Genomic DNA, 13820 nt, shown 5'->3' with positions numbered 1-13820 from the left:
GTCATGACTACTCCTACCACTACTACTATTGTTCAGGTCCAGGGCAAATGTCGTTGTGCATTTCCATGCAGGACTCGGTAAAGTACAGTGCTGCACTGCTAACGGAGGCTGACATTGGAGCAAGTGTACATAATTGTAACTGTATGTGTGGGCTGGTTGAACAGACATGTGAGCAGTGTGCACGTGCATCACCACTTTTCACCTCTCTCATGCAAACCACCCTGGCTCTGCAGGGAAATTGAGTTGCAATTAATAGCCTAATGATTCTTTTTAAAATTCTAAGTGGGTCGGGAGGCGCTTCTAAACCTAGCTCTCCTGTTGAATGGAGACCCAAGGAACCCTGGGAACACGTAAATACCAGGAATGGTTTGACTTTGCTTTTTAGAACATACAATCAATCTTAAACATGTAAATGTGTTGAGATGCTGTGGTCTAATTTATACAAAGTGTTTCACATCTGCTTCACAATTAGTTGGGTTACACACAAATCAATCTGTGTCAAAGATTGATGATCGAGTTGGGGAACATAATTTGACAAGGCTCCTGAGTCGAGGGCTCATTTTATCGACCAGCCCTCTTCCCCAAGGATTGATTCTCCCACTAAATACTCCAGCAAACAAAGAAATGTCCAAGAAATTGAGAGTTATGGTTTTGACTGCAGCATTGTGTGCATTCCCACTTCCCAGACGATTCCCCAATATGTATGCATCTTAATAAACATGATGCTCTGGCGAAATAATATAAACAATCACAGTGACATTTTTTGGTATGCTTTTTTATAATATGGAGATATATTATTGTAATGCTGCAATATTTTCTCATTTCCTCTGTCCCTGTTCTGCCGAGTCTATTCTACTCTATTGCTCACATACTACGGTACATCAGCTTTTCCCAGCATAAACATATATTTCAGCACCATTGCTACACGTGCTGCAGAAACCTCAGTCCTTGCATCCAATCAACTTCCCAACCCCCTCCACCACCATCCAGCGGGGTTTCTTATTACTGGCAGGACTATTGTTGCCCCCTGGAGCCCTTTGTTCACACCAGATTCAACCAAGATAGAACAGGTGGAGAGAGGTGGACACACGCACGCACGCACGCACGCACACACACACACCACACACACACACACACACACACACACACACACACACACACACACACACACAGAGTGTATACAGTATACATACATACAGTATACATACATACTGTGTATACAGTATGCAGTACACAATACAGTACTATTGTATACAGTATACAAATACAATAATAATAAAATTAATATTAGTATATATAATTAACACTAATATTAACACTAATAGTAGTATACTTAATAGTATATACGTCTAATATTTCAAAAGAAAATGGGTGAAGTGAGCGGTGCTATTTATGAGTCAATTTCATTAAGCGTCCCACGAAGCTTGGCCAACGTGGGATGGGGCGGGACATACAGTACATACAGTACGTACAAACAGACAAATCCAGATGGTTAGCACCGCTCACAAATACAGTATATAAAAAATGCTGGGTGCACCTGCTGGCCTAGAGGTCCAGGCGCATACCGCATAGGCTCTGACAGTGTGTTGCGGGTTTGAATCCCGATCCCGACGACCTTTGCTGCGTGTCACTCCCCATCTCTCTCCCCATTTCCTGTCAGTCTACTGTCCTACCAATAAAGGCATAAAAGCCCAAAAACAAATCCTAAAAAAAGAAAAGCTGAATTCACTGTACCTTTCTAAAGAAAAAATAATTAGGAGATACATTTGGATGAAATGAAAATGGCAGAATCCATCAGTGGACATAATAAAGAATGAGTCCATCAGCATCAGGGGTTGTGAAGAGATGCCACAGCCGCCGGCTCAGGGATTTAAAACCATTAAACCCTGTTATCAAATATGAAGACCCCCGCCCGTGCAACGGCAGACGATATGTAACCCCCTCTCTGTCGCTCTCTTTCTTCGTCTCCATCCTGTAATGCCTGGGGATTACAGCTCATAAAACTATCCATTTTCTATCAAATCCCCCAGCGATGGAGGTGGTTTTCCTCCCATTTTATTGTTCAGTGAATGTAACTGTCCATATGATGTAGCAGAAGGTCCAAAACCAACCATGTGTTCTGTATTTCTGTTGTGACCGATGATTTTGATTTTGTACACTGGAAAAACATTGTTGTTACTTTGGGTTTTTATTGTTGCAGTCCTATGTTTCTTACTCCTTGACTTGTGCATACATAGTTTGTTCCTCCATTTATTCACCCACCCTTCATTCATTTGTTCCTTTTCTTTTGTTCATTTCTCCCGTTCTTTCCACAACTCCCTTCACATCTATATCTCAATTTCGTGGCCTGCTGGCCCAGATCACCCATCTCTGCTCTACTTCATTGAGAGGGGCAGGTTGATGTAGTTTGACCTTCCACACACACTGTATAAGGATAGAGGCTGGTCTGCAGACCATTGATCCACCAGTCGGCTTACTGATGGGTCACCTCGATTTGATACGTACAGCGGCAGCCCCCTGCTCCAGAGAAACCCCTCCGGGAGCCCCTGCTAGCAGTCCTGGTAAATATAAGCTCAGCTCCAACGACAATGGAGATTAGAAAGGTTACATTCAGGGCTCAGTGGTGGCCTTGGGAGCTAAATGATGGAAGGCCATGTTTGAATTCACATTCATGTTCATTTGAAAGGATTATATCACTGCTGCAGGCAGTTTTGCCTTCAGCAATTGTATTGTGTTTTTTTTTCTTCAAGCAAATAAGAACGTTTTTACATTATTTGTTGTAGGTTTACATTTGTATAATGTTCTGTCATTCTTTCTCAAGATGTACTGTATGGACCCATGATGGGACATGAAACTCAGTCAGGTGTAAATAACTGTTAAAAATCTAAATAAACCTTTTGTCACAATACAGGTTTACATCTATCAGATAAACCACCAAACAACTCACTCACTCACACACTCACGCTCTAACGCTCTAACGCTCTAACGCTCACGCTTATCTACGTTTATCTATTCACTCGCTTCAGCAACTGATCCCAAAGTTCACATGGCATTGGCCATTAGCATTATACCAACGGTGACGGAGCCCGAATTTCATTTCTCCCAAAGTAAAGCTGTTTATTAGCGTTTTCTTAGCCTGTTGTCATGGTTACGGTCCGTTCCTCCAGGCCATGGGATCTGTAGCCCCACACACACACACCCCTCTCTCACAGTTAGGAATGTGCTCTCTCTCTCTCTCTCTCTCTCTCTCTCTCTCTCTCTCTCTCTCTCTCTCTCTCTCTCTCTCTCTCTCTCTCTCTCTCTTACCAGGTGCGTTTGATGTGTGTCTCATCTTCCAACGGGTATGAAAAAACTATGTGGAGCAAGCGCATTCATACTTCTATTCACCTAAATGTGCTGTTAAATTATTTGCATCATAAATATACACTCCTCCATGAGCTGCTCCTTACATTATGATACTCCCACATATTCTCACGCACGCACCACAGTAACTTTCCCCACAACCCACACTCTGCACATATTTTGGAGCACATATCTTCGAACAGGTAAGGTCTAGTGTGTAAAGAAGTGGGTTAAATTCATGTTTGTGCAAGCTCCATTGTTTGTGTTGTTTTCATGAAGACAAAAGAAAAGAGAAGAGTGGGGGGACAGCCTGGGGGAGCAAGGATAAAAAGAAATCAAACAGTAAAAGTGAAACCTGTCACAGATAAAATGTAAGGAAAACAATGCTTACACACACGCTGCTTGAATGCTTGAAACCAAAATAAATAAATACATTTAAAAATAGGTTGAATGTACAGTTTTGAATAATAACATTATGCATGCAAATAAGGTTGTGCATGATGAAACATAACAGCTATCATCTCTAGGTCACATTATTGCTTTGCTCTTCTCACTGTGTATATTGTGTTTCTGCATTTATAAAGAAATAATAAAGGAGAGGGGGGGAACTGAAAGAAAAGGGGAAGGGAAAAGGACTAAGATCTGTATTTGTGCGTGCATGCGTGTGTGAGATGAGATAAGATGCTTTTACTGCAAAGGTAGAGAGAGAGAGACTAAAGATAGAAAGACCTGCATGTGCAGAGGAGAAGAGGCGGTACAGTACCTACCTTTACTACAGTAAACTAAAGAGCTCTGATACTGTACAGTACAGTATGTCAGTAGGTCATGTAACTGCTATCTCTATCTATAAATTCACAAAACCTGACATATAGGCTTCACACATTGTCCAACCTTTGCGTCATGTCTGTGCCATAGCACCAATACTGTATTAGCAGTGTGCAAGTCTTAGCATGTACAATGGAACTCCATGTTGTGAGCTTTTAGATCGTCTATTTTCACTACTTTTGCACAACTGTAAAATGACATAGGGCTAAAGGATGACCAATATCATTAATTTATGAAACATAAAAAGATGAAACATGGAGATAGAAGGTTTTTGCCCAATAGCAACTATATTCTCTCCCAGCCGTTGTGAGAGACACGTACCCTAGAATAGAAGTTTTAACTGGGCCAAGGCTTCTGAGGCAGAAGGCAACATTTTATGCATGTATACATTTAATAGCCATTCCTGTGCACGTTTGTGGATAACTCTCATTCATATTTCACTAGCACGTGCCCTGGGTTTTAACGCAAGCAAAGTGGGGATCTGTTTACGTGGTTCACCATGCACTTTACCTTCTGACACAGCAAGTGGACATCAGTTATTATAACAGTGATTCTCAACAAAATAATTGCAAATCACAATGATTTTAAGGATACTAGAGGTTTGGGCAGCTATGTTGCCTCACACCGCCGATCCGACCAATATGTCTGAGTGATAGTGACGTGGGCGCAGAGTACCCATCATGCCCACCTGTCTGTGTCCCTTTTGTGCCCATATATGGAGATCTCTGTATCTGTCTGTCTACCTGTGTACATTTTATGCTCATATGGAGATCCTTGATATCATTAGTAAATGACCATAGATGGGCATATTGGTTGGATCGCAGGTTCTGGACGACGTGATATCCATATATGCCCATAGACATATCGATCGAATCGGCGGTTCTGGACAACCGCATATCCGTATGACTCGGCGGAGTCAGAAAAGGTTGCGAACCACTGAGTTAGAATTTCTGACAGAATCTGTGAATATCGTAGCAAAACGTCTATAAGAAAAAAATCTATGTACTGTATGTATTCATATAAATCAATGACAATTTTATCATGAATGCCAGCTCATACTGTGCGTCATTGAGAAAACAATTTAGGTCTGTGGTAAGTGGTTACATAAATGAGAGAGGATTTACTACACCCACGCAAGTGCGCACGCATGTGTGTGTGTGCGTGTGTGTGTGAGTGCGTGTGTGTGTGTGTGTGTGTGTGTGTGTGTGTGTGTGTGTGTGTGTGTGTGTGTGTGGACCTACCTCCCTCTATTCAAGGTGTTACCACACTCAGTTCCTCTTCTCCCACCAGAGGTTTCCGATATTTCAGAAGATGCCCTGAAAGCATTGTGGTAAGGTTATCTATCACTGAGTCATCACATAATTATACATAAATGTATATTGGGCACTATTAGCCATTTAAAGGAGTAGTTCACCCCCAAAATGGCTTTTTTTCTATTGATTACTCATGCCATGGAGTTTGAGTTCAATAATATCTTTTTGTATTTGTCACATTCCTAAGACAACACATTTTAAATAGTAAATTTACCCCATTGATTCCGGAATCAATGGGGGTACATTTATTGTAATCAGATTATTGTTTTAGGAATGCGACAAATACAAAAAAATAGTGAACTGGGGGCGAACTACTCCTTTAAGCCCTGTTTAAAATAGTGAAAATAGAGAGCTTCTATTTTACTGTATTTTTTTTTATTAGTATTTGTTTTGCTGTTGCTGCGAAACACTTTGGAGGTCATTTAACAGTAGCCTGGAACCAGACCAATCCTGGGCAAAAAAACTTGAAGTGAATCCATTTCCTCTCCCCCAACATTTGGGGGACCAATCATTGCCCAGCATTGGTCTAGTCTAACCAATCGTGTCCAGAGCAATTTTTTAACCCACCCCTTGGAAATGAAAATTCCGCTCGCGAGACTATTATCCGATACGCAGTGAGGAATTAGTATGAGCAATGCCAGGCTAATGTAACAGTACATTGTATAGGAATAGGATATAATTGGTACAGCCTGACAGAAAGACATTATTAAACTATTAAAAATGAATGATGTCTTTTAATACCTCAAAACTGTTTGCATGTTGCAGAATGGACAACAGTTGGTCATAAAATCTATTTGAAAATGTATTTCTGTTCCATATTTGAAGGGACATCCCCGATAGATCAGCAAATCAAGAGGCCTCTGTATATTGCATATACATAATTAAATAACCCATTAAAAATGCATCAGATGCCAACGAAAAAGAATAAATATAACATGTTTCACGGGTTCTTTAATGATTATTTCTTTTTCTATTTTCTTTCGTTTTTTCCCCTTCGTTTTTGTCACACATGCTTGACAACTCAGGCTTTCACCTTCAAAACTGCCAATTATTCTGCCATCCACACTGGGAAGTATCAACAACATTAATGTGAGGATGTGTGAATGTTAATGACATCCACAGAGCTTTTAGTGTTGCTGCCTGAGGTGCAGTCTTTGTGGGGAAGAGGAGCAGGGGCGTCAATTTGGTATGGCAGGGGTATGCAGCTGCCATACCCTGGGTCCAGGGGGGAAAATAAAAGTTACTTTTAAATATAAATCCATGAATGTCTATCTGCGCTGGTTATTATGTTGTTAAATTACAGTAAATAACTACAAATGCAAAAGGTATTATGATTATATTCTCCCCATGTTGACAAGATGGTATATTCCCAGGTTCTGCAGGTCAGCTGCACAGGTGCACAAGTTTAGCTGCACTTGAACAACCGTTCCAGACTGCCATATCCAGCCCAAGAAACCATAGAAACCTGTGTAAACCTGTGTTTTTTTTTTCATTGTGAAAATAGCCGATCTACTGCGAGGCGTTGTGAGCATGTAGATCTGCTATTTTCACAATAGAACCGTGTGTTATACAAAATGTAATGCCTCTTTTCCATGAGGACTCCCATCTTTGCCATACCCTAGCTTTTGCTGAACTGACGCCACTGAAGAGGAGGGAGGCAGGTAGCTACAGTAAATTAAGAATCCCATGCCAACTCTGTTGTATTGTTGTAGCCTACTGAATTCATAGTACAACTCCATAATGTATTGCAAGGGTCTTCAACAGGGGGTCCGGGACCCCTAGGGGGTCCTCAGAGTTACTGCAGGAGGTCCTCCAAATCTTTGTGCGATAGAAGCTTTTTTTCTCCTTTTCTATATTAACCACTTGAACCCTAGCGTCCATATTCTGAGAACTTTATCCAAAAATAGCAGATCTACAAGCTCACAACGCCTCGTGCTGCGAGGCGGTGTGAGCTATTTTCGGCAAAGAGGTTTCGTGTAGAGGCGAAAAAGAGCAGACTAAGTACAGAGTGAAAGGTCAAGTTTATTAAGTATTGACGGTTCAAGTGGTTAAATATCTGAAAACACACTTAGATGAATCCAAAATACACTGATGATTGTGCTGTCAAACGATGAAACTAAACTATATGGTATCTATGGGTTGTGCTTCATCTCTCTCTCGACTAAGGGGTCTGTGGGCTGAAAATGTTGAAGACCCCTGATGTATTGTCTAGAATCTCATAGTGACAGGGCATGCCTATCTTCTTCAGTGTGTATATCCTGTACCGTGTAGAAGACAATCTATCTGATATCTATCTTTTTGTGATATGATGAAATTATCATTACATTTTGACATTTCTGATAAGACAACAACTCCTCCTCTCTAACCAATCAAGGGTTGTTTTTATACCTTGCTATAGCTCACCTGATGTGCTCAGTTCGTGGTCTTCACAAGTGAAAGTTTCTAGACTTATTTCTTTCCCAAAAGAAAAGGACCAAAAGAACTAATCTGTCATGATGACCAGACCAGGCATATATGTACTGTATGGCTTCAATGGAATGTGGGTTCAGTGAACAATAGCAAGGACCATGCAGCATGAGGAGCATAAAGGCATGTTCTGAGTAAATCCGACCCTTCTTTCACACAAGCAAATCCAATTATAGGAACCAGAGGAGTTTACTTTCTCCTGCTGTGGTCTGACATACACAGTATTTAGAGAGCATTTTAGTGTGAGACAGAGACAGAGTTTTGGCACTCTTCCACAGAAGAGAGAGAGAGCTAATCTACAACACAGAAAAACATCAGGCTCTTTGCCTGATGTTTTGCAAAGAAACGAAATATAGGATTTTCAGTGACTGCAACATCATTTCTATGATAATAATAATCCTACAATTAAAAATACAATTTAGCTGATTCTCTAATTAGTGTTTAAGCTCAATTAAGTGGCATGAACCTTAGTCAACAAACAACAAAGGATACCAGGTAAACCTCAAAGCTAGAATCCATCTAAACAACATACTTTACAAACAAGCAAACAGTACACGGCTATATCTAAATAACACAAACTGTACAATAGAACAAACAGTACCAGATATAAAGAGAGAAGTTTACTGAACTAATTTATTCCCACATTTAGACATCTCTGCAAAAGATGGCTATCCAGCATTACAGGGTCTCTGTGTTGCAATGGAACAAAACACAATATTGTTATAATTATTATTATACATAAAATGGACTTGACTTAAATAAAACACAATACGTTCAACAGTAGCATCCCATTGCTGCTGCATATCAAATTACCACAGATGTTAACATAAATCATTAAGCACTAATATGTGGAGGAGATATATTAACTAGACATAAACCTGTAATTAACATTCTGCACAGCAGCAGAGAAGGCTTAAGTTTCAAATAAAGTGTTACGACACCCTGTACCAATGACTAGATTCCTCCAGGCAGTTACTGTGCGTCTGCTTTCAATGTCTTATAAAGTGTCTTAGGATGAGCTCAGCAGAATCTGTGGTAGCTTCCGGTCCCGGACTAATGACCCACTGGCCGACTGATCCAGTTTTAAATTGCACCTTCCTCTGCATCATGACTCGACACTGTTACCCCTCGCCTTTCCCTTCTTCCACACTTCCACACTGCGACACTCCATTTTGTCTGGCTCTGAACCTCACTACAAATACTGCAATGACAAGCCAGGAGAATTTTCAGCTCGAGACCTAAAAGAGAAATCTGATGTTTTCCCGGGACCAAATAGTGAAACTGTTTTTGTATTTATTTATGGGAATGATTTGATTTCTTTCATGAAATACTTGGAATTGTTTTTAACTGATTGAAAGTTGTAATTTATTTAGTTTACACTTTTTTAAAATATATAATATGTTCTTTTAAATGTGGGAAACGGAAAAAAGGGGATATTTACTTGCGTCTTGCAACCCATAAAAAAAGATGGATCCCGACTCCCGATCCACTGTTTGGGAAACAGTGTGCTAGCTAGACTACCATACAATACATAACATGCCCCTAAAAAGTACCCCTATGCTAAAGATCCCCTACAGTATGTATGCACAGATGTATTTCAACGCAATATTTGATTAGGATCCCCATTAGCTGAAGTATAGCTAGTCTTCCTGGGGTCCACAAGATTAACCACTTTAAACCTGGTGATCCTATTTTGTGCATGTCATTATAGGTGCGTCTGTAGTTCACTTAACTTTAGATTTACATACATGCATGCCACTCATTACAAGCCAATCTTTGCATCCTGTACAGGTTAAAATGTACTGTATGTGATAAGACAGGTGTGTCTAATACAACTATAGAACCCTCCCAGAGAGATTATACTAAACCTATTAAGGGAATAATAATTTGACATTGACCTGTGCTCAGCTATAACACTGCCCTCTAGACTAGCTTGGCTTATTCAGCCATAAAGTTAAGCATACAAATGTATTTATTTGTTCCTGTGGGTGAAGGACCTTTCCTGGGTGGCTGGTGGCAGCTTGATATTACACAGTGAAACTGACAGCTCACCAATTGTATGGTTCTTTACCTCTTGCATCTCTGGTCGTACCTCATATTTAGGACCCAGTTTTCTAGACCTACTGTCCTGATGCTTGCTGTGCATTTACTGAGGTAATTCGGTCCAGCATTCGGTCACAAGCACTGACACTGTATATATTTTTTTCCTATAAACACAACTCAAGAAATGGGAGGAGTTAGTGAGTTCCCTTAAAGGGCATGGCTGTAAAAAAAGGAAACAAAAAGTAGCTATTCCAAGTGCAATATTGTCACTGATTGTTTGATGTTTGCGGCTTTGTACTATTTTGAAGAACCTGTGCTGCTGGCAATGACACATTCAAAATCTTTGATACAAAATGGATACAAAAAAAAAACACTTTAAAGGAATTCACCATGTTGACATTAAAATTCTACATTTGCTGCATTGAAAGCTAAAATAAAAAACAAGTACAGGTAATTAATTGTTAGTACCCATCAAATGTGTTGAGTATGCTACATAAAACATCTTATACATTCAAATGTCAGAATGCTGGAGTTGGAATGTGGAATCAATTGAATGTTCATTATACTCTCAGGTAACGTGGAAAGAAAACAAATGACTATCCGGCTGTATGTTTGGATGGCTCTTATTTGCAGGAGGTATGGAACTCATTAATCACTGAACAGAGGTTTTAAAAGCCTGACATGCTTTGCTTACTTGTTTTTCACTCCACAAGAGAGGATGTTAAGCTGTAGGATGCGTTTGGGATCTAGTGATTGATATAATGGTAAGGTTTGTCAGACATTATTATCCCCAATGCAAAGAAATAATACACAGATAAGAGATTTCATTCTCATGGCCTTGGCACTAATTCTCTAATAGCAGGCCCTACAACGGTAGTTATTACAGTAACAAAAACATGATGATTTATTGGAATGATCAAAATGGCAGATTCTTTGAAACGGTTCTTATTTTAAATAAAATACTGGAAACAAAAATGACATTTCTAGCAGCTCACACTGCATCACTATTCGATATGGAGTATCAATGTAGGCCTATCCTATATTAAAATTGGCTTAATCGAGGGCCGGCTGGCAGGCACTATGACTCAGCCATAATCATATAAGGAATTCCCAGTGATCTCCATGTACGGGCATAAGAAGGACAAGGACTGACAGATACAGAGATCTCCATATATGGACATATCAGTCAGAATGGTGGCACAATGTAGGTGTACCTCTAGTTGAGTATAAATCTCCAGAGCTATGAGCCAGAGCTTGTACGGTATAAATGAGGCTTAAGTTACCAATCGTAACCTAATAGCTAACTTCATGTAATCGCCATGTCGCAGTTATATACGAATAAACATTTGGCAGTGGGCGTCTTTGGTGAATTGTTTCCTTATTATTACCAGAGTCAGACTAATTCATGTCAGGCTACAGGGCAAAACTTGAAATTAGATTGGTAATTAGGGCTGCTCTGGTGTCCACAGATGTTGATTCCTACATCAGCTGCTGCTGCTCATCTTGTATTATAGGCCAGTATCATCATCTCTCAGGTGTGAATGAACTTAGAACCTTGTCCTCTCAATCAAGCCTCACCCTCCTTCCCTGTTATTGAGACACGGGTGAGTTTTAATGATGTCACACTACAGAGTTGGGTTGGGAAGGACAGAAGAGGAACGTGCACATGATGTGCATTATGTGTACCTAAAGTGTGTCTATGTGGGCATTTGAGAGTGTGTGAGAAAGAGAGAAATAGATGAAACCTCTTGAGGTAATTTATTCTGCAGTCATTGTACAATTCTCAGGGGTGATTTAATTCAGAGTGAAAAGATGCAATATGGGTCCATTTTACAATCTGAGTTAAATCAACACTAAGCATTTTACTGTGTATGAGAGGCTTGGCACATGTGCTGCATGCACAGCCTCGCTTGCCTCCACACTCCCACGCTGTGTCACTCTTGACTCATCGTCCTTGGAACCTTGAAATTACTGGACTTATTTGCATGTTGCATTACTCTACAGCTGCCTCACAAAGAAACAAGATCATTTAACAAACCCATTCTGTACTTCCAGCCAGTGATGCACAGAGCAATGGTAAATAAACGCCAGGCTGTAATTGACATAAATCAGACAAATATTAGCAATTACCAGCTCAGAGGCCTTGTGGTTACTGGTTAGTGTGTCTGGCAGGTCGGGGTTCAATCCCTGACCGACTCATAGCCGAGACTATAAAAATGGTATCCGATGCCTTCCCACTAGGCACTCATCATCAAGGGTTGGACTAGGCACAGAGAGAGGCATTGATGTACATGTACATCAAGCTGACATATATAGCTTGATGATGCAGATAGGCTACTGACCTATCTGCATGGGCCACCGATGGTTCCCAAGGCTACTCAACAGGGTTGATATTTTGAAAATAATATTCATTTGAAAGGGTGGAGGAAACATTTCACTGCATCCCAGCTTCATAATGTAAATAGTGGAAATTGAATAAGCATACAAACATTTTTTGTCCCCTACCAATTTTCATTTTCAATTGAAACATCCTCTACAGGTACTCCCTGATAGTTAAATCTACTGGTGTTCTGTCCAGATAATTACAATGTCCAGGGCCATCTCAGGACCAGTGTTGGATGTCATCCCCTTTCTTTCCTGTCTCTCTCTCTCCACTGGGTCTCCCACATGGGAAATTAAATGTAGACACATCAGCCAAAGGCTAGGCTGCATGGTCTTCATGCAGAGGTACGTAACCATATGGATTCTAAACCAGGTTTCTCACATGGAAAACCAAACATCTACCACTCATCCATAGGGGAATACCACTTTGGCCAAGGAAGGGACAGATAATACTTATTGTCTACAGCTGCTAGGACGACTCTGATACATGCTCAAAAAAGCAGAAAATTATAGGGAGAACCACAGATGGGTGTTAAAGTCATGGTGTGGAGCAGAGATGGTGGCTAAGACAATCACAGGGAGTCAGGGACACAAAGGAATGCCATTTCGAGGGTATTTTTAGAATATGGGGTGCTGATAAAGGGATGCCATTCTGGTTCCAAACAATATAACAATAACTCTAACTACATAGAGGAGAAAGGTGGACTACCGTATCTCTCTCTGTCTCTGTCTCTGTCTCTGTCTCACACTCACACACACACACACACACACACACACACACACACACACACACACACACACACACACACACACACACACACACACACACACAATTTCCAATTCAAAGGAGCATTTTGGCATGAGAAAACATACTTTTAATTACATTGCCAAAGCAAGTGTCAAAATATAGACAGACAGAGAGAGAGAGAGAGAGAGAGAGAGAGAGAGAGAGAGAGAGAGAGAGAGAGAGAGAGAGAGAGAGAGAGAGAGAGAGACTGTGGACAGCCAGTGGACAGAAGAACCAAGTACATCTGGATAAAAAATTATATTACTGTTATCTTTTTATCTCTGTTTGTTATTTACTTGTTTTCATTATTATGTATTGTTGTTAGGATGTTTATAGTTCACTTGTGTCCAATGTTATGATTTGTTTTATGTTATATGTATGCTTTGGCAATGTAAGAAATATTTTATCATGCCAATAAAGCTTCAATAAGAGAGAGAGAGAGAGAGAGAGAGAGAGAGAGAGAGAGAGAGAGAGAGAGAGACCCAACGACGTAGGGTGACTAGGGTCTCTGTCGTTGTTCAAATTATGGAAGCTATTTCTGAAGCAACAGTGGCACCTACTGCTAGGTTAACTCAGCACAAGAAGCAGACTGCACAAGCAGAGGTATTAAAATGTACTTACTAGGAGAGGCTGAATACAATATCGGTGCTTGTTTCAATCCC

Source organism: Nannobrachium achirus (genome assembly GCF_963921795.1).
Source record: "Nannobrachium achirus genome assembly, chromosome: 20".
Classification (NCBI taxonomy): Eukaryota; Metazoa; Chordata; class Actinopteri; order Myctophiformes; family Myctophidae; genus Nannobrachium; species Nannobrachium achirus.
The sequence above is the reverse complement of the archived record's forward strand: the minus strand, read 5'-3'. Positions refer to the sequence as shown.